Here is a 27,802-nt window from a genome sequence, read left to right as displayed (position 1 = left end):
TGTTGGAGAAGGTTCAGGGAAGAGCCAAGAAAGTTTTGGAAGGGTGGCAAAGCCCTGAGTGACCCTGGGTGTTGAGCCACCAGAGCTAAGTTGAGCATAGAGTTGGTCCCAGTTCGCAGATGTGGGGAGTGAAGTAGATATTGGGTTGTGGTTTTGGGGGTTTTTTTGTCTTGCAGACCCTGTGCAGCAACTGGAAGCTGAGTGTGGAGGCACAAAAATTGAGAGAAAGGCTTCAGCTTATAGCTTCAAGGAGTTTGCTCCATCAGGAATTAACTTGTGTCATCTGGGAGCTTTGGCCAGGCTCAGTAACTCCTGTCATACCTGCTTGCACAGAATCAGCATCTCAGAAGGATGGAACCACCATTGCTACACTGGCATAGCCAAACTGGTGACTGTCATCTACACGTAAGTAAGAGCTGAAGCCCTGCTCATGTTGAAGTCAGTATCAAGAATGCCGATAGTTTGGGGGAGGTAGAACTACTTTTATCCTAGTCTGTATGCAATGGTGAAAAAAAACCCAAGTTGTTTTTAAACCAATATAATACAACTTTGGGGATGAACTTCTCAAAATTAATTAAAAACTGCTGTAGGTGCTGTTGGTTGTAACTCCAAAGCTTTAGATAGATGTTCACTATACAAGCAGCTGTGCTAGCTGAAATATTACATTACCCATAGCCTTGCCAGCCAAGTGGTTCTGGTCCATCTTGGTTTGAAAATATTGTATCCATCAGTGAGGTTGTGGGGTGGCAGCTTCTCCAGGGAGGTGACAATGAGTGTCTTGTGGTCATACCATCAGCTAGACCTGGAGGACACGGATGTCCACCACAACCTGTATTCACAGCATGAATCAACCTGTAGGAGTGATTTAAGCGCAGTTGCACTGGTGTTCCTATGTGTTTATGTTGCTTGTTGAACAAGATCTAAAGCAATTCCAATTTTGTGGAGAACAGGCTATTGCTAGGGATGGCTTCACTGCAGCTTCTAACACATTTTATTTTGCAGGATTGGGCTAGGAGGATGCATTGACAAGTGACAGATCAGTCACTGCCAATGTTTATGTGTGGTGAGCAGGGGAACGCCTCAGGCAGATTCATTTGGGTGTTTTTGTGCCAATACAATGAAGTCCAAGGAAGTCTGCAGCTGACATAATTTACACACCATAGAGTCAGAAGACATTGGACAGTGTATCCAAGAAGGATCTATTTTAATTTACATCTGCTTACAAGGCTCTTAGGAACAAATCTGTGTTTTGGCTAACCCAACTAGCTGGGCACTTCATCCCGAAGGGTCAGCGTGGCTTTTCGCCTTCCCACCGCTCTTGTGTTGGATGAAGTGACCACTCAACCAGTTGAGGAGCTGGATTTGCTTGGTGCTCGGTCACCCTCTGTTTTGGTGAGCTGGTTTCTGCTTGGATCACTGAACCAACATAACTTTCAGAGTGTCTGCCCAGTAACTACAGTCCAAGAGGGTGGGCAGGATTTTCCTGGCAGCCATCAGTTGGAAGAGATGGAGCTTTTCATAACCTTGGTGTTCCGGTTGCTTTTCTTACTTGAACTGTTTGTGGTGGGCATTACATTATCTTAAATCCCTCTACATATTGGCAAAGCAGGTGAGTAGCATGTTCTAATGAGATTAATTATACAAGAAAGCAGTGTGTGAGTATGATGGCCAGGTTAAATAGGAGCAGGGTCAGCGGGCTTAGTAAAGAAGGTAAGTCTAGACTGAAATAACATGTGGTGCTGCTCAGGGCAGAAAGTCACTGTAAGATGCACAGCTGCAATTCACCTGTCTGTGTGGTGGCACTGCAAGAGCCATTATTTGCCTCTTCCGTGATCTGTCACCCATCACTGCTGCCTGGAGCATGGGAAGTTTAATTCCTGTGAATCACGGTATCGTTTGTGAAGTTTAATCCTACATCTTTCTGAGCCTCTATTGACAAAATAGTTAAGTCCATCTTGATATTCCTGCCTGCCTGGTGTTGTTGGAAGTTGTCCTTTGGCTGGTGGTATCTCTATCAGCTTCAGGGTCACCTGCAGGCTGGGCTGCTGTGGCATCCCAGGTTGGTGGACTGGAGATGCTGGTGCAAGAGTTGCTTGAGTTAAAGGCAAGCGTCTGATGTCAGGGGACTCCTGCCAGTCATTGTTCTGCTGCCTGTGTGGAAACAGGCTGAACTCTGCGGTTTTTCTATGTAACATTCTTATGTAGCCGGCTGAGTCGCCAACATGATAAATGCAATTATTTTTTCCAATTGTTATTTCTGCCCAAAGCATGCAATTGACACTGAAGTCTGCTGGGCAGAAGGGGAATGTAGCGGTTGCTCACATCCCCGCAGTGGCACGACGATGCGAAAGGCATGAATTGCGATGCTGGGAAGCAAACGCTGCCCCGTGGCGTATGTCGGGGACCGGCACCCATCTGTGCGTCTGTCAGTCCCACCCTCGGGTGCCAGCGACTGAGAGGCAACCTGCTTTCTTGGTGTCACCAAAGGGGGAAGGATAGAGGGGTTTGGGCAGTTGTAAATGTGATTTTTGCTGGAAAGGTGGGTGGGAGCAGAGTTTGGTTGTGCAATGTAGTTGAGCTGTATTGCACCACCTGGGAGGGGAGCGATGGCGCCGGAGCTGCCGCCCTCTCCCCTACGCCCACAGAGGCCTGCAGCCTCCCTGGCTCCCTACAGGACAAAAGAAGGGTTTGAGGCCCTTCCCCAAGGAAGGCAAGTCTTAACTGGACCTGTGCTTGGATGGAGGCACAGCTCTTTTGTAACGATGGGCATGAGGTTGCCTTTGCAGATGGGAGATGATGTGCTGGGCTCATTTCGGCCATCTGCACCCCATGGGAACCCGGCACGCCGGGGTGACCGCTGCTGCGGGCTCCCTGTGCCACCGTTTATTCAGCCAAGTAAAAGGACTGGCCAGTTGAGCTCCCGCTGTGGTGGTTAAAGTTTGTTTTAGCCGTCTTATCTAATCTCTCTCCTAACTTTTGCTGGGGGAAAGCGTTTATTGCTTATATCGTGTTACTCCATGAGCACTTGCAGCCAGCAAGTGGCTGTTTGCGTGTGTATATGTAGATGTGAAGCCAGATAACTTCAGGCTTTGCAGTTTTATGGGTCAGTCAATCCAAACTGCTTCCACTGGCAGATGTGGGGATGTGCTGCATTCGTTACCTGTGGGCCATGCGCTATCAGGGTGTAAATCAGCAAAACAGGGCTCTGTTTATACACATAAATTGCCCCAATCTGACAGCTTAATACCCTTTTGACTTTTTACCCTCTGTGGGGGAGAGCCTCAAATGTCTTATGGCACTGCTCACCCCGGGGATGACGGCAACGCAGGGAAACCAGCCCCGCTATAAAAGGAGGGAGAACGCTTTGCTCCTGCGCGTCTTCAGGCTTGGCTGCGTAGCCACCAGCTCCCCGGAGGGGAAAGGCCCTTCCAACAGACCAGTCCAACAGGAAATTATCTGCTCACCCTTTGCTAAATTACTAGCTGGACAGCCAGTCACAGGGTCCCAAAAATGCCAGCTCCATCTGTTCGCCCACGGACATGATTCCCAGGCACGCAAGATCCTGGCTTGGTCACCAGGAGGGCAAACCCACCGGTCCGTCCCTCGCCTGCAGCGCCTTGCGCAAGTCTTGATTTCATCTCTTTTTGTGGGCGCGAAGGTCACACGGGTGAATTTTCCCCAAGTGATTGCAGGATAAAACCAGCTGGGTTTCCTTTGGCTCCGGCTGAGGGGTTTTGTTACTGCAGGAGATACTTTATTTTTTGTAGCAGATGAGAGGGTGTTTCCAATGAAATAGTAGGGGGCTGATGAGAGGGAAGAGGAAGTGCCAGGACATCACAGTGAAAGGGATTATTGTGATATTTAGAGGAGCTTCCCAAATTTACGTGTTGTGGGAACAGGCGTAAGATGGTTGAAACCAAGATTCCTCATTTGAAATGTCCTTTTTTCTTCCCCTTCTGCTGCCGCCTTTACTGGCTTGGAGAACAGGAGCTTGTGGCTGCGTTCAAACCTTTGGGAGCTCCCTTGGCTTGTTTCCTTCATTTAGCGCATCCTTAATATGGCTACACTAAAACATCCTAAACACAGAGAAAGAGAGACTCTCTAAATCAGAATTTTTGCTTGCGCTGGCACCGAGCAGCCCTGGTGGGGCTGTTAATTCACCCCGTTGTGCCCTCCAAGCCCTCCTCCCCACCGGTACCTGAGCTCTGTAGGAGCACTCCAACCAGGAGCATCCCCATGCCCTTACATGAGAAAGTCGTGTCTGCAGCAGCCCTTTCCTGACCTGCTTTTAAAGTGCGAGTGGAGGCTGAAAATTGATGCTACAGGAGACTGACCTGGTGGGCGCATCCTTCCCTCTGGCTGATGCCAGGTCAAATGCTCTCAGTTTACAAGTTGCCGACTCTCACGTCCCTTTCTGAGCATCAGGAAAGATCCCACAGCCAGGACATTGCATGAAGAAGGTGACACCAGCAGAAGGTGACACCAGCAGAAGGTTCCTGGTCTCCCATCCCTTCAGTACCCAAGAGGTGTCTTTGGTGCAGGAAGGGCTGAGGACCAGCTTGGGTGGCAGGAGACCTGGTACAACCCTGTGACTGCAGACACTTAATTTTAGCTGGCTGGGACCACTTCCCTTGCTGACCCCGCTCTATTTCTTGGCATTTTTAAGAATGTCAGTCACCATGATTTTAAATGCTCAGCACAGAGCAGCAGGATGCTGCGTTCCTGCAGGCCGCTTAGTCGAGGTGATTCAGTGAAACGTGGCTTTCTTGCAGAGAAATATAGGAGGCAGCTCAAGGTTGGATGCTCTGGTGCTCAGTATCAAGTGAGAGCATGCCACAGCCTTTCTCTCAGCATGAGCTCAGCTTTCTCTTGTCTACCCAGCCCCAGGAAGACTTGTGAGCAGTTAGTTTCTCCTTTGAGGACTCTGCCCTTCTGGCAAAGTTGGTTGAAACTGGCCAGTGAGTTCAGAAGTTTTATTAGGGACAGAGAGACGGGCACACCCATGGCGCAATCACAAAAGAGTTGTTTCTCTAGGAAACTAGGCTGGAAAAAAAAAAATGGTTGTTTAAGTAAGCAAATATGTTTCTTGGAGACACTAGAACAGGGGAGGTGGTATGGGAAATGTGTGTTTACATAGCTGTTGACCCAACCTCCTCTTAAGCATCAGTTTCTTGTTTTAAATCTCTTTACGCCCATTTTTATCATGTTAGTTATTAGTACTACTAGTTCCTGCCTCCATCTCAGCAACCTCCCATTTTGCTGCAGGACTCCCCAGACCGCCTTGCTGAGATCAGCCCTTCCAAATAACTTTACGCATATAAACAATGAACCCAGCGAGGGAGAGGCATTGGCAGGGCCCTGTGAAGGCAAGGCATGGATGGGAGCAAAATTAATTGGTGGCTCAAGCTCTCCTATAAAGCTCCCATTTCAGGATTTGCAAACTGGCTTCCTCTGTCGCCTCCAAAGCATCAGAGCTGTTAATCCCAGAGCAGTAAAGGCCCTTTTGGTCTGAGCTGTCAGCCAAAAATTCAAGTGCCTGTGAGTCGTTCTAGTTTTGCTGAAAATGGGTGCAGCGGTCAGGTGTCCCTTTGATGAGCTCCTGTTTATTTACAAAGAGCCTGAAAGGTCCTGTTCCCCCCGAAGGTGGCAGGAAACAGGCAGGGACAGAATTTGGTACCTCGTTCTTCCTGTCAGGGCTGATCTCACATGTGAGTAAACAGCGGGTGCGTGGGGACCTGCAGCGACGGCTTCACTGCCTGAATAGCCACCAGTCCTCCCCTTTCCCACCCCTGGATGCCTGTGCTGGTCTCCCTTTCACTTTCCTCCCGCTGGCTCAATGCAGGAAATCAGGCTGATTAAAAACCAAAGGGGGGAAAAAAAAGATGAAAAATGTGTTTCTTTGAAAACAGAAGAAAAAAAAAAAATTAAAGATCATTTTAATTAGGTTTGAAAAATCCGCAACGCAGTTGACAGGCGGGCTGACAGGGCTCCCTTTCACTGGATCGCCCGGCTCTGGGCTTTTCGTCTTGCGTGCAGAATATTTTGACATTTGTGATTTCTTGGCTCCATTTGTAGAGCCCAGTGGAACCTGCAGCCTAATTAAATGTAACAATTCCTGAAAATGAGAGTTGTTATTTTTTTTCCTCAGGATAATAATAGAGGTTTTATTTAAAAAAGAGCTAATCTATTTACTCTAGACTGCCTGCTTCCTGACCTGGCCTCAGCACCTGAGGGGACAGGAACAGAATGAATTAGACAGGGGCTTAGTCACTGGAAAAGATGAGGGTGTTAATGTGTATGTGTGTGTGCACATGTGTCCCGCATGCTCCATTTGAAGAGTTGAGAGGTAGAAGGTTAGGAGGCTCAGATTTTCCCTGGCAGCTGACACTTTTTTTCCCCTTACTTTCGCGGTTCGGTGCTGGTTTTTAGCCAGAGTCAGACCCAGCGGGCTCTGAAGGGGTTGAAAGCAGCAGCTGCTGGGCTGCAGGGTCCCTCTGCTCCTCCACCTCAGTCAGCAGCCGATGGCTTTGCAAACTGCTCGGTAAGGACAGGGCCTTTGCTTTGAGAGCTGCATTAAACAAGGAGACAAAGGAGAAGGAAAATGCAGGACAGTATTGTTGAAGACTGAATGTGCCCAGAGCTTTCCTTCCAGAGCTTTCACCCACGCTGTTTCATTTTGACCATGGTTTAACTCCTCATCCCTTGAGCGCATCACTTCAACCTCATGACCCAAAAAGCATGGCCAAACTCCAGGAGAAAGTCATCAGAGTCACCTGCTGGTGCCTCTGGCTGTGGATTCCCAGTGCTGCCGTGTCTCAGGTCTGGCAGCTGCTGTTGCTGCACCCAGGGCTGCACTGCTCAGGTGTCACTGGCCCTGGCTTCCCGTGGGCTGCTTGGCACTGAGAGCAGCTCCGGCGTGAGGGCAGCAAGTTCCTCTTTCATCTCAACATGTGATGTGGTCTCCCAGGCTGACACACATGGCTGAGGAACGCTCCCTACCAACCCATGCATGATGGATGATGGCTTCCCTGTGCCACTCCCTTCGGCACAGCTCATCAAACCAACTCAAAACCTCCCATCAGCTGATGTGCCCATTACTCAGCCAAAAGCAATGTGATAGGAAACAAACGGTGCAAACCACTTGTAGACTTTCCCTCTCCCTGTTTGCTCCTGCAGCTCCATGGAGACCCCCTCGAGCACCAGGACTGCTGTGTCCAGCTCTGTGTCCTCAGCACAGACATGGACCTGCTGGAGAGGGGCCAAAGGAGCCACAGAAATGATCCGAGGCTGGAACAGCTCTGCTGGGAGGACAGGCTGAGAGAGCTGGGGTGTTCAGCTGGAGAAGAGAAGCTCCGGGGAGACCTTATTGCGCCTTTCAGTGCTTAAAAGGGGCTGATAAAAAAGATGGGGACAGACTTTTAGCAGGGCCTGTTGCAATAGGACAAGTGGTGATGGTTTTAAACTAAAGGAGGGAGGTTTAGACTACATGGAAGGAAGAAATTGTTGGCCATGAGGGTGGTGAGAGCGTGGCCCAGGCTGCCCAGAGAGGTGGTGGATGAACCATCCCTGGAGACATCCCAGGCCAGGCTGGACGGGGCTCGGAGCAACCTGAGCTGGTGAAGATGTCCCTGCTCATGGCAGGGGTGGCACTGGGAAAGATTTGGAGGTCCCTTCCAACCCAAACTGTTCTGTGATTCTGTGAAAGCTTCGGGGCCGCTTGCCCCCAGCTCACAGTGGCCGATTCCTCTCCCAGCCGGCAGCCTGATGGCAGCAATGAATCAGCAGCCGGTGGCCTTGTCAAAGACATTCCTCCACTTTAATCCTATTGACAGGGACTACTGCCTGGAACAGGAACTGCGGGGTGAGCCATGTCAACAGCAGATTCTTATTACAGATAATATTGATGGGGCCTTTACTTGAATAATGAAGGGAAGAGCCCTCTGCTTCGACGTTTGTCTCCAAAACCTAGAATTACTAAGAGTTTAACCATCGGAGGGGAGCTTAAGATAGTTGCATCTTAAAGGATCTGCTTTCTTGTCGCATTGAAGGCTGGGGAAAGGAGTTTAGCCCATACGCTGGGAGCTCCGCGCTGACCTTTTCACTGCTCTTAATAAATGTTACAGTTAAATAAAGTCGGATGGATTTTTCTATCTACTGTAGTGTGTTATCCACTTTACGGGGAGGGGGGAAAAGAAGTAAAAAAAGCTCAAATCCCTGTTTAATATCACTGTTACTCATTATCTTTGCTAGCTGCAGGGTGGAAGGCAAGGAGGAAGGGCCAGGGCAGACCCGTTCAGGCTGTATTATCAGGGGAATTCCTACCATCGCACATGATTATGTGTGTCTCTGTACATGGGTGAATCGGGGCTGTTTAAAATTGGTTGTGATCTTATGGCTAAAGCTCAAATCAGAATCAGCAGCTCTGGAAATGTCTGGGGAAAGTTTTTTATTGTTTGGTTTTAATTTACTTTTTTAAAAAATTTTCTGTTCCTTAAAAAGGGGGCTGGGAAGGAAAACACCAACAACCTGTTGGATCTGTATCGTTTGGTTCCCTACAGGAGTGGAGACACCGGAGCTGCAGGGAAGAGGCTGCCTGGGAAGTCAGATGAGGGCAGAAAACATCAGTTGTTCCAGGAAAGAACCCGTCCTTGCACATTTCCTCATGTTTGGGCTTCAATATTGGACTGCAAGCTCTGCGATGAGGAAAGGTAAGGAAGATGGGGCTAGACGGCTGCATCTCCATTCTTAGATTTTAAACATAACCAGAAGCTCAAAGATGTCTCCCTGAAACCTTAATCTGGAGCTATTTCTGAAGAGGGTTTGGACCTCTAGCTCCTGTTGGGACAGATGAGGAAGGGAGCAGGCAATGTTGGCTTTCAACCACATTTATACCTCCCAGATCCTAGAGCTGGCCCAGCACTGAACCGGCAGGTGGTTTAAGTTAGAGCAGCCCCGTGGCTCCTCTAACTTAAGCCAGCTGGAATCTCTTCTGGGACCAGTTCTACCAGCCAAGGTTTGCTGGATTACAGCAGGGCCCTGAAAGCCTCCCGGCCACCCCTGCATGGCCTACACGAGAGGACCAGGGAGCAGATGACATGAAAATGTCAGGCTAGTTACCAGCTGGTGCTTTAGGACAGCCTTAATTCCTTCACACTGCTGCAGAGAATTAGTATCTGGTCCAAGGGAGCCTGTTCTCGTGGTATTTTTAGTCTGATTTTGGAGACCCTAGGAGTCTTCAGAAACTGAAGGGCAATCCAATTTTGGGCTTTCTGACTTGAACTGTTAAATATTTTCCACACATAAATAGCAGTCACAAAATTTCAGGTTGGATGACTTGTGTTTTAGATTTTTTTTTCAAAATGTCAAAACAAGACAAGTAAAGTAAAATCTCCAGTTGCTCCAAAGCTACTCTCTTTGTCTGAGTGCATCCCCTGCCTCTGAGACAGGGATGATGTGGCCTCTCTTGGCACGTTTCTTAAAAATGTGGAGGAAAGACCCAGTAAGCACACCCTTGGGGTCACTGAACGATCCACCAACACGTGATGGGATGCATGAGGAGACAGCCCGTGGTCTCTGTGTGCACCCCACATCTCCAAGTGTTATTTGGTACCACCATTGATGATACCTCTATGGATTAGCAGACCCTTCACGTAACCCCTCAAGTGTCCAAAAATTAATTTGGTCCTTCAGGTCATGAAGGGTTTTTGTTTTTATTTAATCACCACTTTAAAAAATAAACCAACAAACCTAAAAAGTGATATTGTTTTCCCCTTGCTTGCTTTTTTGAGTTTGAGGGCTGCTTTAGGGTGCACGGAGCTTGTGTGTGTCAGCTTTTCTCTAAAACCTAGAGGCCCATGGATTGCTTGTTCTTTTTTCTTCCCTTTTGAAAATGAAATCTGAGATTTTTGCATAATACATTGGAGCAAGAAGCTGGGGAGGGGGGTAAAGAAAAACATCAAGTACTGTGGAACTAAAATTGCAAGAGTTGGCACCACTGGTATTTTCTTGTTTTTCTTTCCTTTTTCCAGAGAAAAAGAAAACACCCCCCATTTTGCTGAGCCCCAGCAGGGTGAGCAAGGGAAAAGGTGCTTCAGGGCAGGAAGAAACTGAGAAGAAATAGGTTTGCAAACTCCACTCATATTGAATTGTTTGGAAAATTGTCCTGAGAACTGCCTTTTGGGGACAGCTGTCCCACTCTGAAGAGGGAGCACAGAAGGATATGTGTGGGGTGAAGCTGTCTGGGGCTCTGGGGCTGGGACAGGACTCAGGTTGCTGTCATCTCTGGTGGTACTTGGGTCTCAGCAGTGCTGTCTCCCCAAGGAGGGTGAGGAGAGACCAGGTGTGCAGAGGAAAGGCTCCATGAAATCCTCCTTCCCCATAGGAGCAACATCTCCGATGATGGGACTCAAAGGAATGGCAGGAAGATGTGCCAGAGGAGGGTCAGTGGGACATGAGGAAAAGGTTCTTCACCCAGAGGTGCTGGATACTGGAACAGGCTCCCCAGGGAGGTGTCACAGCCCCAACCAGAAGAGACTGGACAACGTCCTCAGACACACAGTGTGAACTGTGGGGTGTCCTGTGCAGGGACAGGAGTTGGACTCCGTGATCCTTGTGGGTCCTTCCAACCCAGGACATTCTGTGATCTCCTTCAACAGGAGAGATCCCAGTTGCCAGAACCAGTCCAGGCAGGCAGCAAGGTGGAAAAGGATGGGCAATTGGCATTGTCACCTCTGGACCCCCTCCCTGCGGGTAATCTGGAGGTCATGGCGATGCTACAATGCCCCTGTGCTAAAGGAAAATGTGTAGGAGGACCTGAATCTGCACTTGGAGATGTGCATGGGATGGTGGTACCCAACCTCAGCTCTGGTGCTTGCGAGACTCCCGAGCCACCGGTGGCTCAGGAATCAATAAACGGAGGCTCAGCAAAGAAGGACATTGCCCTTAATGTCCCAAGGGACGTTGCCCATGGGTATAAGGATGCTGGTGTGGCTCTCCACTGATGGAACCACAGCCAATATCTACTCTGGGCTGTTTAACAGCAGAAACAAATGCGTCTATCTCGCCTTGGCTGCACGTGGCATGCACAGGGGGACTGTTCCTTATTAGCGCTCGCAGTCGTTGGCAAGAGCCACTGGAACGGAGATTGAGCTCCAACTGCTATTCCTGCCTGTCCTCCTCCACTTGTGCTCACATCTTTCTCAGACTCTTTCCTTTTGCGTTGAAATTTTCCATGTTTCGTCTCCGCCCGCTGACAGTTTTTTGCTGAAGGTACCGACTGTGCTGGTTGGAGTCGTCTCTGTGGAGCTCCTTGCCGATCACTGCCCTGTGGTGGATGTCCGTCTTTCATGTCTGAGGACATGTCAGGCTGAAGAAAATCTTTAGAGGGTGGAGTCTGATTTATTTACTTGTTTATTTGTTTGGAAAAGTGACTTGAAAGTTTACATTTGAGTCAACTGGAACTTAAAAGGAAATCTTTTATTTAGATCTCACCCAGTGGAAAACTGAATAGCCCTGGCAAAATTGAAGTTTTTCCATGGAACATTCAGATTTTGTGAAAACTACACATTCTGTTGAAAAAAATATTTTGATCTCTAGTTTTTGCTCTGCTCTACTTTTTAAGGAAGATTCAGAAACATAAAGGTGAAAATCTTCTACTTCCTACATCTAATATATGAACTTTTTTTTTTTTAGCATGACTTCAATTCCATCTCCTTAGCGAGGAGGCTAGGAAGAAGTATTCAGGTTAAGGAAAAGCGTTTTATCAGTTACGAAACTGTGAAAGTTTAAAATGAGTATCTTAGTGCAAGTATTGGATTTGCCGCCTGCCTTTCTGCCTATCTGGGTCGAGGACGCCAGACTTAGAAGCCTGGTGTTAACTTAGTTAAGAGTATCTCTGGTAGGAGGCGTTTGGTTTGTTGGTTTTGTGTTTGTGTTTTGGGATTTTTTTTAAGGACAGCTGAAATACAGAAAAATCTGTTTAGGACTAAAAATTACCTCTGGGAACTGCGAGATTTCCATTCATGGTGATTCTGTAACAGCAATTCCAGGGTTGAATTTACAGGACTATTGTGGTTTAATACATGCTTTTCCTCTGGATTTTTGAACTTAAAGACTGTTTTCCTTAGACGGCCTCATCTTTCTTAGAAAGTAACGATAACCAAATACTAAGCTTGGCTAGTCAAATCTTCAAAGGTTAGCAAGTTCCAGTCCAAGGATTAGTGGCATTAGAAAATTGATACAAGGTCATGGTGCAAATGTGGAATTTTCCCCTGTTCCCTTCTCTCTCTCATTGTGGTGGGGCAACTACTTGAATATTCAGAAATTGTCCCCACGAGTAGGTATTAATTTGGTACATTCAGACGTGCACATACATGTACGAAATCGGCGTAGTCTATGCCCTGAAGAGATGAAATAGTTCCTTGAATGCGCAATGCATTCAAAATGGCTAATTTGCAAAATACCCAGAATGCATTGTGGTGGATGACTTGATTTGAAATGTTAGAATAGGTGATAAGAAAGTCATGCTATGGAATCATTTATATCTATTTCAAACGACTCCCACTTAAAGGGGAAAAAAAATTCTTTATAATTAACATGACAGATAAGAGCAACTGTAACACTTTAAATAAATGCAATGTATTTGATTTTGAAGTACAGTTTAAGATTCTAGGGATGTGTTCAAGAGAGAAAAGAGTATGTGCTCAGAGTTGAAAATGAAGAGATACTATAGATCATCTTTAAAAACTGAGCAACCTCACAGAACCCCCTTGTTCTTAACGGCCTTCAAGGCAGAGCCTCCTAGGAAATGGGAGTGGGCTCATTGAGAGCTGACAGAAGGGAGGCCCTCAAAGGGAAGATATAACTGGGACTTCTTTGCAGTGCCAATAGCCATGCAAGAAGAAGACATCCAAAGATCTAACCGTAGTAGAAGTAACTCTTGAGGAATGCCTACTTCCTTGCAGATTTTAAAATAAATTGTGGGGCCAATGATGGCTCAGATAGAATGGATTATAGAACCACAGAACAGTTTGGGATGAAGGGACCTTCCCAGCTCCCCCAGTGCCACCCCTGCCATGAGCAGGGACATCTTCACCAGCTCAGGTTGCTCAGACCCCCGTCCAGCCTGGCCTGGGATGTCTCCAGGGATGGTTCATCCACCACCTCTCTGGGCAACCTGGGCCAGGCTCTCACCACCCTCAGAGGCAACAATTCCTTCCTCATGTCCAGCCTGAATCTCCCTCCTTTAGCTTAAAACCATCACCCCTTATCCTACCACAACAGGTTCTGCTCAAGAGTCTGTTCCCATCCTTCTTATCAGTCCCTTTGAAGCACTGAAGGGTGCAATAAGGTCTCCCCAGAACTTCTCTTCTCCAGGCTGAACACCTCGACTCCCTCAGCCTTTTCTGCAATGTTGGTCATTGGATGGAGACTTGGTAGCCAGTTCAGTGAGCACTTTTGCTTAGTTTTTAGATGTACGATGCCAGGTCCTGTGTTGGGCTTAGTTCCTGTGGTTTCTCCAAAGATACGCAGGTAGGAGCTGAAGGTGGATGGTTGTACAGCAGAAAGGGGAATGGGTATTTCCAGCCAGCACTCTTATCTGCAGAGCCCGTCACCAGGATGAATTAAAAAGTACTGATTTCCACCGTGCTCTCTTCTCATTTCTTAGCTGTTGCTCAGACAAAGCTGTTATTAATTCAGGAGGAGTCTGCTGGAGCAAAAACTCTCCAGAGTCCAAAATATTTTTCAGAGAGTAAATATAAAAATTATTCACCTACCACAGAACAGCATCAGCCTCTGGGTGGAATGCAGGAGCTGTTTAACAGTGTACAGGAACATTTCCCCGCAGGTTTGGACAGGAGTTTTGAAGGCTTGTGTATGCCCAACTGAAACTGCAACTGAAAGTGAGAAGCAATAAGGTGGGCCCCCTCCTTTGCCTTGGTCCGGGTTGGGCTCGGAAGGGCCAGCACCACCTACCCAAGCACCACACCGCTTCTCTAGGATGCTGGGAGATGTTTCTGGAGCTCGCCCATCTGACCCAGTCCTCCACATGAGATCTGGCAAGATAATTGCTCCAAGTGTCTGGGTAAGTACTGTAAAATGCTTCAAATAAATGAATAGAAATCATCTGCTTCATAAATGCCAAGGGCTTTCAACATGTCGTTTCTTGGTAAACAAAGAATTTCAGCACGACAATATCTTAGGATGTTATTGGCCATATTTGTTCCCTCGTGCATATTGAAGCGAATGTGAGCAGCCATCCTTTACGTTCTCCTGATGTTCTCCTTCAGCTCGGAGATTTTGTCCCTGCTGTGGTGGAGATGAGTGGGCTGCTCTGGCTACCCCCACACAGACTTATCTGCCCCTAGTCCCCAAAACTCTTATTTCTGTGAAGGTGAAGGGCAGGTGGAAGTTCTGCTTCTGGTGTTCTGTTGTGCACAAAGTGCCTTATACTATGATTAGAAAAAAACCCAAACAAAAATGTCGTCTTTTTTTTTTTCTTTTTTGTGGACATTAGAATGCAATAAAAATATGTGTGTGCTTCCCCCTTCACCCCCAGCTAAATTGATTACATCTGGTGGCATGAAGAAAAATAGCCAAAATGTCAGACTGAGTCACACAGCCCCCTTGGGTGGTTATATTTATTTCAGAGTTGGAGCACTCATCAAAACAATTTATCCTTGGCTCTCCCTGTCAGCCTTCCCATCTCTGTGCTTACAAACTCTTCTCTGTTCCCTAACGCTTATATTCAGCCCTAAGCCCCCTCCTTCCCCCGGTTTTTCCTTTCTCCATCTTTTCCCTCATGGTGTCCCCTGGCCTGGCTCCGTCTCCCTCCTCGCCCTTTGCTACGTCAACCCCAGCAAACCCCGTTGCTGCAGTTCTCCACTGGGGGTAGCGGGGGAAGCTGGAGTCCAGACAAGGCTCGATGTTTCTGATGCTGCGTTGCCTATTTAGTGTCTTGTTTCGTGTTGCTTGGGGTGAAGGGACGTGGTAAAATGTGTGAGTAAGCTCCCTACTGCGGTTTCCATCATCGCTGTGACCAGTGGGGCAGCTGGGGTGGGACTGAGCCTGCTGGGATGGCTGTGACTCCATCTCCAGCCTTGCCTGCTCTCCTTTGGCTGCCCTGACCCACTCCAGGGCTGGAGGTGGATCTGCTGGCTCTCCTTTGGTGGATTATTTTTTGGGCTTGGTTCACCTATGTCCTGTGTTTTCTCTCTGGCAGGGAGCAGCACCAGAAGCATCTGCATAGTGAGAAGACTTTGTGATTGGGAAGGACCTCATCTCCAAGAATACAAAACCTCCTTCTGTCTTCCCAAATCACAGGGAGAATGACCACCTCATACCTCCAACCCTGGGAACACCCTGTGCATCTTGGTCCATAAATCCTGTCATGATCTGCTACCAGGTTGTACCTGCTCTCATGCCTTTATGCCAACCACAGCTGTAGAAGATCAAGTGCTCTAGAATCCTCATGGATGGAAATGGCTGCAGAAGTGCATTTCTCTGCTTTTTCTCCATGAGGATGAAAGGTCCTGGTCTGGCAGGAGCAGGGAATGAAGCTCTTGGTTGCTCTTTCTATTGGACTCTGAGCAGAAAGACACAACCTCACCCTGCGTTGCTTTCTTCACTGCTCCTAAAAAGATCAAGGACAGATGAGAAATAGAGGGTTACCCTCCACTGTCTTGGCTGGGAGGGGACTTGAGAACTCCTGGCACCACCATCTCTGAACTTAATGCTCTCTGCCTCATCTGCCATCCGTTGTGCATCGCGCTCCCAGCCCGGGCAGCGGGCTCCTGTTATGCAGCACACCACATTTTTCTGCTGTGGTAAATCAGAGCCCCCTGGGATCTGGCATTGTGCTTTTTTTTTCCCCAGGTATTTTTGTCTGTGAACCACAGAAAACTGAATAGCAGGAAATGAAGTGCAGATTGAGAACATGGTTGAGTGCACTTGCTAAAATAAAACATTGGGGGGGGAGGGAGAGATTCTTTTATAAATAGAAAATGAATTATGTTTACTTTTTATTGATGAAGTATTTAATTGTACTGAAAGTTAGAGAGATGTTCTTAGCAGCATCTCAGACTGTGCATTGACTAGAAATGCCAATTGGTATTTGGTACTAATACCACACTAGGTCAAACTCACCTGTTTTGTGGCTGGGAAGGGCAAGGGGATGTCAGGATTTTTTGGCGATCTCTGACATGCCACATTTGTGCCAGGAGGGCCAGAGAACTCCACTGCTCTCTTCTTCATCACGTTGTGTCACGGAGCTGTGCCATGGAGCCTGTTTGCACTCTGTTGTGCCTCTGACTTTTTTTCTTAAGCAAGGCAAGTAGTACAAGCCAAGTGCAGGGTGTGGAGATAAGGCTGTGACCTTTTAGATTATTCTGTTGCTCTGCTACAAATGCTGGATGGGCCCAGACAGGCAGCTGGGTGCTTTTGTGAGGTTAAATTAATCTCATTAATTCAGATGTCTAAAAGTAGAAACCTTTAGTCATCAGTGACCGGGACTGCTTTCTTGTGGGGGATAGATCTCTAGAGTCCATCTCTCGCCTCTGGAGCTGTCCTGTTGTCCCTGTGTTTTTGAATCACTGTCTGAAAGACTGTACTTTTGTATTTGTTTTGATCCAGTGAAGGATTATGAGGCTTCAAAAGCAGAGGAGACTAAGATACTTGGAGTCTCCATGGTAATCTGCGCACCTTTACAAGATGCATGAGTGCAACCAAGAGGTGTGCTCATAATGAATGAAGTTGGAGCTGCTTTTGTTTGGGCATTTGGTTGGTCTTAGCTGTGTAAAGTGTCAGGGGAAGCATTTAAGCACATGCCAGAGTCAGTGCGAGCTATAACCACCTGTACGAAATCTTGCTTCAATCAGATCTTAAATGTATAGAAATCGAACACACTGGTTGCGTTTCAGAGGGACCAATTATTGATCATCCAAATGTCTATGGAGCAAAACTGTCAAAAAGGAACCGCAGGTGAGCAGCCCCATCTCAACCATCCTTCACCCTTTTCCAGCTGTGCCAGTGCAGGGAAAGTCATATGGCCATGAGAGCTGGTGATGCCACCTTTGCTTCCAGGCCAGATGGGAGCTGGGGGTCTGCTGAAAACGTTCCAGCTCTTCCACCTGTCCCTAAGGCCACGGAATAGAGCATGTAGAGATGATCCAGGCCTCTCTGTCTCATCCATCTTACCTATTTACACCAAGTCGCTCTTTCCAAAAGTCACATGTTGACAGTGCCTTAGCAGAGGAACATGTCCAGTTACACAGCCACCAGCCTGACAGGGGAGACCTCATCTACAAGAGAATGGCAAATTCCTTTGCCTTCCTTGAGGATAAAAGCCCCTTGACAGCTTGTTACGAGCTCCCATGAGAAGACACGAATCCTGCTGATGGGAGTGGGCAGTCCCTGTGCCGGCCAGCGTGCCAGTGGGAAGTGGAGTTGGGATTCAGGCAGAGGAGAAATTCTAGAGGGGGGAATAGATGCAAGAAATTCCTAGGAATGTTACAGAAATCAACATCCCCCTCCTCTGCTCCTTCCAAACCAGCCCACCTAAAAAATGCCGTTTTGTGGGCTATTTTGGAAAGGAGTCCATGCCTGGGGAATTTTTGGCTGATGCTTATGGCTTTTAGAAGTTTCTGGGAGATCAGACGAATAGAAACAGGAACCAGATGGGACTTCTAGCTGCTGGAAAGAAAAGAAGAAAAAAAAGGGGGAAAAAAAACATCCATCCCTTTTTAAAATGTGAAGAGCACTTGTTCACTTTTGGGGAGCTTCCCCTCCACCTTGGGTTTCTTATTTTAAAGTAATTTACCCCAGTTCCGTGATATTCTCTTAGGACATCTGTCTCTTTTGTTGTTATTGCTAGGAACTTTTCTTTCTTTTGCAATACAAAACAGTTTGTTCTTAGGAGAATTTAAGCCTTTCACTTATTAGATAAAAAGAAAGTCAGTGATTGGTTTTGTTCTTGCAGCAGCCTCAACATCCCTTGGCCATTTACTCACTGAGTTTATCTCTGTGAGGCTGAAAAACATGAAAAAAGGCAGTGGTAGTGAAGAGTAGAGCAAAATTGGACACAGGTCTAAAACTAAGCACATGTAGGTCTTACTTGAGGTAAATGGCCATCAAAGGGAGAGTTGTACCATACTGGAACGCACATAAATCACAGGTGCCTGGTGCCTGCAGTCACCCGACTTGTCGAGCGTAGTGTTGGATTTGTGGTGTCTTGGGTGTTGGGTTTTGGGGTCGTGGATCCGAAAAACAGGCCTTGTCCAGTCCCAGGCTTCATTTTTTCAGACCTTGGCCCTGGAGCTGGTTGATTTCTGGAAAACATCCCAGATGCTGAATAGAGGCCAAGGAGCATTTTCCAGGTCCTGGGTCCAAGCGGGACTCTGGGGTGGAAGTCGTGGTCCAGCCATGGTCTGATGCTGTGCTGGGACTGGGCTCGGTTGTGCTTCATCCTCACAGCCTCCTCTTTCCAGGTTGGTGGGCAATGGGACGGTGCAACAGGGTATGTGATGTAGTTCCCCTGCTCTGCTCAGGAGAACTGTGAGATCTTGTTCTTCAGCTGGTATGAAGGAAGCAAAGTAGATACCACCTTGTAGATGAAGATGATAAATGGAGATTATGATACTTGTAAGCTTTGCCACTAATCTTCTTTTAAGGAATTCTTTAAACGATTCATTAGGGTTGGTTGGTTGTGCTGTTGTTTTGGTTTGGTTGATTTGTTTTTGTTTTTTCCCCTTCCAGTTTTCCAGATATTTACTGCTTCTTGGGGAAAAAAATACACTCTTCCCAGGTTTCTATCTTGTTTTATAGCCTTCCTTTTCTTGATAATCATTTCATATTATTTCTGCAGCCATTCCCAAGATCGGGTCATCAGCACAAGGCAGTGACCCTTGATAAACCTTCGCCCGCAGTTTGTAAGTCGGCATGAGAGGAAATCCGTCCCTGGGACTTAATAACGTGTAAACTGTATTTCTAGGGAACTGATTGGAGGCTCCACAAACAACATTAGGACTCTACTCTGTGCTATGATAGTTATTAGTGGTGATGCACAGAGACAACTGCAGATATTTTAAGACACAATAGTTGATCTTCTGTGTGCAGTGTCAAATGTGTGTGCATTTGAACACGTGGCTTTAGTTCCAAGGTTTGTCACAGATGGACCTAACTAAACCAGCTGCTTGAACCCTCTAGTATGGTGACCAATTGATTAGATTAGTTTAAATAAAAGAAAAAAAGCCCCAAAACATAAGGCTTTGGGTTTGAGTGTCCAATTTGAGTTCTGACATTTGTGGCTTTCTTTTTTCCTTTGGCTCGGGCTGGTCCGGCAGGATGTCCCGTATTGGAATGCTGCTCAGTTGTTGTTGTTCTTTGTGGTTCCAGCGAGCTGTTTTTTTCAGAAATGTCTGGAAGGGAAGAGGCATAGGGGACTTGGTTCACAGGGTTTGTACAAAAGCTTTTATTTTCCCTATTTTCCCCCCTTCTTTTTGCTTCTCGTGGATCTGATGTGCAAGTGTTCTCGGGAGTGACACGCTGAGATTTGTAGAGCAAAGTGCTTATCGCATGACTCAGGTGATTGCTGTCACGGTCAAAACAGTGTCATCCTAGGAATTTTGTTTTAATTTAGCTTCCAGCTCAAACAAAAGTCATCTGAGTAGGCAAGCTTTTACTGGTTTCACTTTGGCTTCCCACGTCGGTTTAATTTGGCCCATGTTTGCTCAAAATGTCTCCAGCTGTCTAGAAACTTGTTCCTAGCTTGCTGGAACATTCACAGCCCTCTTGGCCAGTGTGACCTTAGTTATAAAGGCTGGCTGTTGTTTTTTTCAGATCATTTTTATTAGCTCTATTTATATATAAGGCAGCCCGCATAATTGAGAGAGACAAATGTGTTGGTTGTTGTCCTTGCAGGTTATAAGTTACTGCTGTCCACAATGCTCAAGCATGAGATCTGCCAGAGAACACCACCTCATTTTGTTCCATGGGAGTTTTTGCTAATATTTTGTTTTATATTATCACTCTTTTTGTTTCTCCGTTGGAAAGTTTCCATGTGTTTCACACTGAGGACCAAAGTCTCAGAAGATTAAAGGACTGTCTTTCTGCCCAAATAATATGAATTGGATGCTGAACTGTGCACTACTCAGAAAATGAAATGCCTTCTAAAGAAGAAAGAAGTGGCTGGAAGGAGGCAGTGAAAATCCATCAGATTTGCATGACTAATTAGCTTATCCATTAGTTATCCTTGTGTTTACTTGTAATGAGAATCTTCAAAGATTATTCTATATTTGACATGCAGCTTATTTTTTGCTTATGCAATTTTTTCTTTGCCGATATACTACTGGGATGTGTGCTGTACCTTGACGTACATAATTCTCTCTTAGCCCAAGTGCGCATCCTCTGGACTAAGTGCCCGCACAGACCAGACTGTGCATGAGACATTTTCTCTTTCCCCTGAAATCGGGTCTGATTTTGCAGAACTTCTCGGCAACCAGAGCCTGGCCTCGTTTCATGAGATGCGAGTGTTTCTGGATGTCAAGTCCTGGTTTTCAGTTATTCACCTTGAGTTATTGACCTCCTCCGTTCTGAAACAGCTGCTCCTTTTGTGGGAGTCAGTAACGCACTGTAAGGAGAAATTTCCTCTGTGTTCCTTTCTGGTAGTTTTCTCAGTGTATGATATGATTTCGTAAGAGAAATGTGACTTCTGTAGTTGTTATTTTCAGATCTTTCTTACTTGTAAAGTTTGAGAAGATATATGTTGTCGTCTTTAGCAAATTAAAGGCCATCTTTAAGTAGCTCCACAAGCTTCTGCATATCCTACAACTATTTTTTTTTAATTATTAGGTGACCGTGGATTATAAATGTTCATATGCCCAAAGCAGGACACAGGAAGCATGTTGCTTTTGGATTTTGAAACACTAGGAATTTGGAGGAGGTTTTGTTTAATTTTTGTTTTGAATTCTCTGTTATGTCATTCTTTTAGAAGGGTTAGTAGAACTGCAAAAGAAGATTGATATAAGAAGCCTGCCTTTTGACAGATCTTCCCAAAGGACTGGCTTTGGTATTGTTCTCTTCCTGCTCAACTTGACCAGGCAGGTTCGTACCATTTTCTGTTTTTTGGCATTCACAAACTTCCACTAGACATATAAAACTTCACTACAAAATGTCACCGTTTTTAAAAAAAATTGAGCCTGATGAGACCTTCATCTCTACGAGGAAACAAAATCTGCATTTGTGACCTAACTTGTCAGCTTTAAGAAAACTTACATCTGAGCCTGCTGTTATTGTGGAGGCTGATTTTGCCAGCTCAGTGATATTTTTTCCTTCGCCAAGAACCTGCAGGGGTGTACTGAATGTATTTTGCCCAGAATCAAAGTTCCTGATGTGTTCAGGACTTTTATCATCACCTACTTCAGGCTGAACAAGAGGTGAAAACTACTGTCCTCTCCAAGCACTTGTCCATCATTTCTGTAAGTTTGCTATAAAGCTTATAGAAAATATTATCTCCATGTTGCCTGGAGCACATTAAGAGTGTTTGCTGCCTGGATAGTTAAAGCAGTGACACTGTTTCCTTTGAATTGTGCCTAAATTTCTGTGGTGTTCTCTGTGCCTTGGTTCTCGCAGGTTCCCTGAGCTGCACGATCACGAGGATGTTCTTGGGATGAGCCTGCTCCGTGGGGTGCATTCCCCAAAGGGAGACAGAGAGGAGAAGTGGTGAAGATGACAAGGAGTCCAGCTCTGCTCCAGGAAAGCCTGAACGGCCCCGAATCAGCGAAGTCCACCCATCATTCACCTCCGAGTGCCCGAAAGATCCTGGGAGGAGACGCGTCCCTACGGCTGCGGTTAAGTGCTTTGCTGAACGGGGGCCAAGGTCCAGCGTGGAGCCACCCAGCTCCCGCCGGCTCCCTCTTTGGCGCCGCACCGTGGAGTCGGCCCTGGGCTCGTACTGGAGGACGTTTCGAAATCCTGGCCCTGACAGAGAGCAGATGCATTATTGGGAAGCCCTCAGGTCATGACAGGGCTAATAGTCACATTCCTGGCTGGGATGGCGAAAGATTTACGCCGGGCGCTCGCTCGCCTCGCCCTGCACCAGGCCGGCTCCCTACTTCACCAGCCCCCTCGGCTTTAATTGTTGTGTTAATGGCCCTTTTATTTGAAGCAGATCCCCCGGCTTACAGAGGAGAATGTCATTATGTCGTATTTTAGATGTATTTACATTCTCCTTGCCACAGGGATAACATTCTAATTATTTTCTATAGCTGACAGCACCAGCGTCTCTGGTATTAGGGACCCCTTAGACCTGATTACATGGTCTGTTTTTCTTCAAATCACCCACAAATGACAGTGAGGAGCAGGTTTATTATCAATTGACGTACCTTTGCTTAACGCAACTCGCTCCTGAAACAAATGTCCTGGAAAGATAATACATGTTTAGAGCATGTGTCTTCCCTTGCGTGAAGGCAGATGGGCTTAGGAGGTCAAGCCAACAGTTGACCTCTCCTGACTCCTCGGCCTTCTCCGCACACCCCCAGCACAGACACAGCATGGTGCTGCGTAGCATTTCCCTTGCAAACCATCCCCAAAGGCCATCGAAAAGGGCTGCTGTACATTTTACAGCTGCCGTGTCAAATGGTGGTGGTTGACAGCATGGTAAGGGGATGGAGGTGCAGCAGGGAAGGAAGGAGAAGTGGAGGATGTTGGCTTAGTTTTTTAATGAAGCGTGGAGAGGTACCAGAGTCTGGTCTAGATGGTGGGATTGTTCCCACATGAGAAGTTGTTTTCAAGGGCTCCTCACTGGAGAGAGCTGTGAGACATGTGGTGGACTTGATGGACAGGGTGGTGAGAGGAGACAGCAGGGTGCACGGGGCTGGTGGATGGAGGTTGGGGACCACATGGAGAACAGAGTTGTGATAGAAGATGAGACAGGAGAACCCTGACAGCTTGATGAGAGGAGGTGGGATGGGGACAAGAGCAGAGATGGTGGCTTCAGATCAGTGGGCTGTGATGAGGAGCTGGCTGGGGAGGTGCGGGAGCACACAGGAGTAGGGACAGCAATTGAGATAAGGAGCGCGAGAGACACAGTCATTAGAACAGAATGATTTGATTTATCCCGAGTCATTTATTCACCAATTTTTCCCCCTGAGATCTCAAACAGACTGAAGTGGTTTCAAATGTTGTCATTATTTAGAACAATTCAACAAAATGTTTGTTGCTTTGAAAAAATGGGAGGGGTGAGAGACCTAGAAAAGAAAGAAAGGAAAAATAAAAGCCTGGATGGTCTGGTTTGCCACATTTGAATTTTATTGCTGAACTGGGATGGGTGAAGAAAAATCTCTTTTTCTGTTCTCTGAGCGGGAGTTTCACTTACAAAGCCACTTCTGATGCGAATGCTTGCCCAAGCTCGGAGGCTGTCTCCATGTGTATTCCAACATGAAACAGCAAAAAGCAAGTATTTGTGGGAGTGAAACCCTGTCGAGGAAATGTTTGTGCACCAGGACATCTCAACGCAGAGACAATTTCATTACAAAATTCAGGCGTGTCTTCATGGAGACTTCTCCTTGCAGCTCTAGAGATTATTTTATACTTGGAGCTGCAGGGCACACAAGGCATTTTAAAAGCAAATAGGCAAAGACACTGCCCCAAGGGAGTTACAATTGAAGCTGGACCAAAGTGGAGTGAAAATGCTGGCTGCATGGTCTTAAAAACCAGGAGGTGGGCACTTTTATTTGGAAAGCCAAGGATTCCACTAAGTTATGTAGTTTTTCTTGTGTGCATACATGGCTTCTGGAGCCATTTTTACCCTCGGCCTAAAAGAAATGGGTCTCGTTCCTTACCCTAATGACATTGGAGCTGATCTGCAGGGTTCAGTGAAAGGTGACAGCAGGGTAGAGGTCTCAAAGGTACTGTGTTCCTGGTTTGTTTTGTGAAAATACAAAGCCAGGTGGAAGAGAGGCAACCAAACCATTATTTCAACTGAAAGAAAAGCTTCTGCACATCCAGAAGCAGTATAACTACTCTTCAAAAAATCAGAGAGGAAAAGGAGGATGGAGATGTTTTGCAGCCATTGTGGCTGCAGCTGTTGGAGAAGTTTCCATCACAGCAGGAACGTGAGACTTGTACCTTTTAAGCCCCAGGAAAGTTCAACCATGGGAACACGAAGTCCAGGAAAACAGGAGTTTTATTTCCACCTCTCTCGAAGTTACCTTTTGTTTCCAGTTTACCCGTGTTCATTTGTGGATGGAGTTTTGGGGAAGCTTCTTTTGGCTCAAAGAACCATGAGTGAGCAGAGCATCTCCTGCCTTTGCTGGAGAGCGTTTTGGGGGTGGAGGAGCTGATGGGTCATCAACCAGTTGGCCACAGTGTAAACGGGAGTTAGAGAAGGATTGGTTACAATTTTCTTACCGCTGTTTTGATGTTGGACTGGCTAATAGAACTGAGTGTCTGCTGCCCTGTTTGGCCAGTTTGATCAATCTGTTGGCCTCAGTATGGGATGAAGAATGACTAAATGTAGAGCTGGTTCTGTACCGATGTCTGCCTGTGGAGTTTCACTTGAAGATTCAAATACATGTGTCCTGTGCAGATTTGCTGCCCTGTGAACATCTGAGCTGTAATAAGGTGAGTGCTACTGGAAGGTCAGCTCTGCTGTTTCAGTACTTTCCTGAAGTGCATTTCAAATCATACACTTAGTTGTGAAACCTGTCATCGATGCTGCGTTTGATGGATACAGAAGTTGTGTGGGTTTTCCTTATCTTTTTTTCCTGAGGAGCCAGCCCTGATCAGATTGTTTAATTTTCAGAATGCAGCACAAAAGAGTGAATTGCAAGTACTCTGTGAATTATTAGAGGAGAATATTATGAATAACTTAAAAGAGGGAATACATGCTAGAATTTTGTGTCATGGCGGCTAATTGTCCAGTAGCAGAACGGAAAAGAAAGGACTAAATCGATTAGTCGAGCTCGTTCATTGAATGTTTTTTGCTGATAACTTTGTGTAGTTGTGCTTGGCAAACCAAGTGTTAGTCCAAAGAGCATACCAGAGATTTGGGAGTTTCTTTTATTTTGTAAAATAAAAACAATTGGATCACAGCAACGGTTGCAAGAAAAGCAACGTAATATGCTTCTGTAGGGCTTTTCTGTGAGTGGTCACAAACTGTACTGATACAGCGCTTTTCTGATGGGGTCGATACGTGGTGCAACAGAAAGATAAGAGGAGCGTAGTTTTGCCAGAAGCACCGTGAAACTCTGGACATACGCACCAAGACGTGCAGGAGCAAAACTCTAGAGAAGTTTAGGATCCATAAATCACTTATGGTGGAGCCTGGAAGTGGAAGCACCATCAGGAGCCGTGGTGTGGGCAGATTCGGGGCGCTACACCACAGAAGGAATCCCCTTCTACGCCGGAGACACCGTCATCGTTATCTCAGCTCCAGTGGGATCTTGGCGGGTGGAGCCTCACAAGTCACAGTCCTGCATGGAGCTCACTTTATCTTCATCAGGAGGTTGGAGGCTGAGTCAGCCCTGCTGGGATTTGCACCAGTGGTTCCAGGAAGTCTGGGTATTTCAAACCTTAGGCTTAGACCTCTAATCATCCCCTTATCTAAACTGCCTAACATCTGAGTCTGCAAAATTGGGTTGGAAATCTCACACAAACACGCTTTCCCCAGCGGCATTTCTGCATTTGTTTGCCAGTGGAGCCCTGGACTACAGAAGGGCACAGAAGATTCAGCTTTGAAACCAAAGGTCTAATCAAAGTGTTGGGTGAAGTCCTGGTCCCTTTCTTGATTGATGGCTTGCTTACCGCTTGCTGACAGCCGGAGAGGTTCACCCTTTGGGGCAGAAACCGCAGAGTTAACACTCAGAGAGGCAAGTGTTGACCCTCTTGGGCCATAAGTTTAGAGGAATCTAGTTCTTTTAAATTGATGCGTCTGATGGGGATGGAAGAAAGGGATTGATTGCTTTGTTGTTACTTAAAAAGAAATAGTCTCATCCTAAGACCCCTACTGCAATAAACGTAGAAATTGTTTAAATTATCTAAGGTTTGTTTGGTTTTTTCAACCCAAGAATTCAGACATAAGTGGCGCGAGGTCCTACATCAAGCCAGCATCTCTGAATCTATCCCCAGGTACCTTCTTCAACCTCTCTTTGCCACAAAGCCTAAAGACCTCAGAGAGATGAAATTCTTACAGGTTTTCTGAGAATAGCTGGTTGAATGGGGAGGCCAAACTAAATTAGCTCCCCTATTAGGAGGCGGTTGCAGTGTTAATTCGCCCCTTATCATGCAGCAGAGGCTGCATCAAGGGAAGGCAAAGGACTTTCTGATGTCCCCCAGTTGTAGAAAAGCTCCAGAGAAAGCTCTCGCTTTATCACCCATCTTGTTGTACAGCGGTACCTTCAAGAACAAGCAAGCTGGCTTTATTTGTTCCTCATCTCTTATGCTTGTTTATATGGCATTTTCATTGATAACTTGTGTCCATGTGGATGTTGTTCTTTCTTCACCTGAGCCCTGTCACTGAAGGAAAGGAATATCCCAGGACTCGATGCTACATTGAGTGGGGTGATGCACCAGAAAGGGAAGTTTCCAGTTTTGTCCTCTAGTCAAGAAGGAGGACTGGTATAAATAATTCCTCACAAATCCGTGCTTGGCTTCTTTCAGAGTATCTGTGGGCAGATGCATGATAAATTTCTCATTTTAACCAATGTTACAAATCTCTGGAGAAAGCGACTGCTGTTTGCTGCCCATCTAGAGTAGTTAAGCCAGATTCCTCTGTTCTGATTTGTCAGATAGGGTGACTGATGATGTTTGTAAATGTAAATTTTAAGTTTCCTCAAATTCTTGTGTGTAAAGCTTCAAAATAGTCATTTTCTATAAACATTGTTCCTTGAAAAAGTCCTGCCACTTGAATATCTGGTGGAGATGAATGCACACTGCATGCGGAGTTGGCAAAGAGGCACCCGTCTATAAACATACAGTTACTATTCATGGAGATTTCTTTTATCCTCTTTCCAGTTGTACAAACACACCAGCACCACCACCCCCGGCAATATTGCATTGTAAATTACCTTCCGTTTAAAAGCCCTCTCCCCTTAGTGCTTTTCATTCAGGAGATGGGAGACAGCCCTGGGCTTGTTGTCTTCAGATCAAATACGAGCTGCAGGCTCCGGGTATTCACCTGAATTATACGAACCGCAGTGCCGTAGCTATTTACTTGTTGTGATACATTTCCTTTTCTCGATTAACCAGGCTCTGAAAAGACACATCTGTTTCAGCATTGCCCCCTCAAGGCAGCCCATCAGCTTGCTCTTTCTCTCACCTTTTCCTCGCCTTACCCTCTGTGTTCTGCTGCATTATGTTGTCTTGTGCTTGTGACTGGCATCAGATTCCTGGTGCAGGGACTGTGCCGTGGTGAAAAGTCACCTATGGGGCAATGGATAAGAGAACTATTCAGGGAGATGCAAGCGCTGCAACCTGTTTTGTGGCTAAAGCCCCAAAGGTTGGGCTACTGGCTGTTTCTAATGAGTTACATAGAGCCTACCTATAACTTCTCGTAATGTTCCAAGGTCTGGGTACCCTCATTTTCTTATTAACTTCACTGGTGTTCAGGACCAGGCAGGTCTGGTCCCCAATAGCGAACTAATGCACCAGCATCCTTTAACATTTTAAATGTACGCACTGAGTGCTACTTTTAAAAGAAACTGAACAGGACTGTGATTTGCAGTTAGTATAAATACAAGATAATTTACTAGAATACACGATAGGAGTCACAACCTCCACAGCGTATTTCTGTTATACAGCCTGAGTACTG

At 46.5% G+C, this 27,802-nt stretch overlaps 1 long non-coding RNA gene across 1 annotated transcript; it reads left to right on the top strand.

Moving 5' to 3' along the window:
• Positions 1 to 268: 268 nt before the first annotated feature.
• On the top strand, positions 269 to 26,023 carry LOC139828752 (uncharacterized). Its single transcript, XR_011740656.1, has 7 exons — positions 269 to 405; positions 8,559 to 8,708; positions 10,029 to 11,640; positions 13,847 to 14,083; positions 15,221 to 15,403; positions 19,915 to 21,096; positions 21,625 to 26,023. It is a non-coding gene; the product is annotated as an uncharacterized lncRNA (long non-coding RNA).
• The last annotated feature ends 1,779 nt before the right edge of the window (positions 26,024 to 27,802 follow it).

This window comes from Patagioenas fasciata, chromosome 10 (genome assembly GCF_037038585.1).
Source record: "Patagioenas fasciata isolate bPatFas1 chromosome 10, bPatFas1.hap1, whole genome shotgun sequence".
In the NCBI taxonomy this organism is placed as follows: Eukaryota; Metazoa; Chordata; class Aves; order Columbiformes; family Columbidae; genus Patagioenas; species Patagioenas fasciata.
Note: the sequence above shows the minus strand (reverse complement) of the source record. Positions and strands in the feature narration are given on the sequence as shown.